The sequence below is a fragment of the Colias croceus genome, chromosome 11, assembly GCF_905220415.1.
Source record: "Colias croceus chromosome 11, ilColCroc2.1".
In the NCBI taxonomy this organism is placed as follows: Eukaryota; Metazoa; Arthropoda; class Insecta; order Lepidoptera; family Pieridae; genus Colias; species Colias croceus.
The window spans coordinates 8,589,401-8,592,532 of NC_059547.1; positions in this window are offsets into that span (position 1 = coordinate 8,589,401).

Genomic DNA, 3,132 nt, shown 5'->3' on the forward strand with positions numbered 1-3,132 from the left:
CGCGCCTTCTCTACGTCGCGTCGCCCGACGTGCCCACACTTCCAAGAACTACCAACCTTGACGTTTCGAAGAAATAACTCAAGGCATTGTATTGTAACTTATTTTATATAAAACTTATATATTAATTCTTAGAGCACGCCATCCGGCGCGCAGCTGGCGTTGCGACTTCTATAGCGGCCCCCTCTTCGACCTTTGATTGTTACGTTAGAAATATGTCTAGCTTTATTGTATCTATCAATCATGTGACGTACTCGCCCCCTGTTCCCAACAGACGTTGAAGTAATAAACGTGTTGGAGTTCATTCACTTCGTAGTCTATTTTGTGCTGATGGGCGCGCCTCGAAACATTCTGTTAGTAGATATAGGAACTTGGATCCAATCGACGGAATGTGCGATGTATCCTAATAAAGTAGGTACACAGAGTATACTCTACAATTCTACATAGATTTAAGTAGGTATCCTATACATCATGTACTTACTTGTTTGGTTTCCATTATCCATAATAAACAAAGTTGAACAAATAATAAATCTTATCTTCTTAATGACATTCATTTTTTTACAATACATAATTATCACACGTATAGAAAGTATCCGGTATACCTAATCAATTTCACGATCAAGAAAATATTGTGTAAAAATGTAATAAAAATGAACTCTAGATTTAAAAGGTACGCATAAATACCACGAATTTATTCGTAGATCAAATTGCAAAAACTTTCGAGCGAAATCCTGAACTTTGGCCTTTAGCCATGTTCATCTTTATAGCACACATGCATTGATCGATGGGGCTTTTGACAACTATCTCTACCGGTAAACCTATCTCTAGAAAAATTTATCTGCTTCGGAATTCATGTCATTTAAAAGAAAAAATGACTATATTTTCATAAAGTCGGCTCAGTCTATGGAACAAATGTTCAGATTTTAACTGAATAATTCTGAAAATGGTATATTTATATTCCGTTATAAAAAGGCGACTCTACATTTTCTTAACGCTAACTGTGAAATCGTTTTCTAAAATAACTAATCTGACTCTGGCCTTGTTATGCCCATAACTTTATTAATGAGAATCTGCATTTCATTTTCTAAAAGGTTTTATATAAATATGTAGTGTAGTGCTTTATGTATGTAGCGTAGTGGCGAAAAAATTTTGTAGAAGTAATTCAAAAATTCTCAATTTTACCGAAATAAGAATTTAGGTCTAATGTAATGTACCTAATTAATGTTCGTTGACCATTTTATAATCAATATTTTTTATTCGTTATCTGTTACCAAAATTTTCCAGTGTTATTGCACGCCTCATAAGCGAAGCGTTGAGGTGGGTACTACTGTCACTTCGCGCAAAACATCTGATTTTTCAAACTTAAAATGTCTTTATGTATCATACATTGCACTTGTAAGATAATACATACACACACATATTAAGAAAAAACACTATTTTTAACATTCATGATATTTCTGATGTCATTTTTGTTATTTAAACTAGTTAAAAAACAGTTTAAAAAAGTTCTGTCTTGGACGTCCGTGTGTCTGTATGTGCGGAGGATTTTCTTGTTAACACGATAGCGACCGAAATACTTTACTAATCGAGTCTTTTTTTTTCTCTTACGCTTGAGTATGCTCAGGAATAGAACCCTATCATTTTTCAGGGTCTGATTCGATGTGGTTTAATTGTTATTAAATAAACAAAAAAAAAATATCGACTGTTCTCCATAATTTTAGTATATCTATATATATTCTTTATTTTATTTTTTTATTTTTTTATATTTATAGTGTACTCAAAATTCACCATTATAAACTCGATTCTTTATACTATAAGCCAAGGTTTAAAAAAATAAGTTGGTAGTCAGTCCCTTAAACCTGCGCAGTTTCACATCTAGGTGGGGCCACAAGAAAAATAGCTCAATTATTACGGTACCGCTTTCTTTACTTTTCCAACTGTTTTATTTTATTTCTTTTTTTTTGTAAGTATTATTATAATAAATTGATATATAGACATTGTTTTTGTGTTACGACATAATTGTTTTTGTTAGGTAACCCGAACATTTCGCGGTAACTCCGTATCTTTTTTATCTTCATGTAATAAAAATTATTAAATATTCACTTTAGAATTAAAATATACGTATATATTTAGCAACATACTTAATTCTAAGAAACGATCAATTCGAAACGTAACACTTGTGTATAAAAAATTGTACCAAAACTTTGTACAGTGAATATTAAGGTACTAGCAAACAGTATTTTTTATCTTTCTGTCTTTGGAAATCAAATTATGATTAATAACGCAGATACTGTCGACAAATATTATAATCCCTAATCAATGATAAAAAATTGTTGAATATAACCAGATATTAGATGACAAATGACTGACAGAATATGAGGCTTGCTAAGAGCATTTAACACATTATTTCTCTGTAATTATTTGCACATTCTTACGCCAATACAGGGGGCACGGAGACCAAAGAACTATAGCACAAAGAGTTTTTATATAGGACTAGAGGTCCGCCCCGGCTTCGCCCGTGGTACATATTTCGCAATAAAAGGTAGCCTATGTCCTTTCTCGGGTATCAAAATATCTCCATACCAAATTTCATGCAAATTGGTTCAGTAGTTTAGGCGTGATTGAGTAACAGACAGACAGACAGAGTTACTTTCGCATTTATAATATTAGTATGGATTATGTCGATAATATTAATTATTTAATTTATCAAACAGACCTTATCGTCGTTGTTAGTGTGACCGAACCATTACCAAAAGTATATGGCAATTACTAGCGATAGTGGATTCTTTTCCTTAGCGTTTCTGCCATTTGTCTACATCTACAGGCCCGACGAATATTGTTGGAGATATCGCCACACCCCGGACACTCCATACAAAATTATCGTTTTGACAGTCACACTGTAGCTTCACTGTAGAGACTGCAAATGTGTGTGTTAACGCTTTATGGTTGGCACATTTTTGACTAGCGTAAAAAAAAAATTCGCATTTTTCTGATGAAATACAATATACATCCGTAAACAGCACAATATCTAACCATTTTCTACGAAAAACGATAATCACAAATCCAAAATAATAAAATTTCAATCTTCGTTGCGTATCGTCCCTGTAGAAAAATATGGACCATTTTAGGTATGTC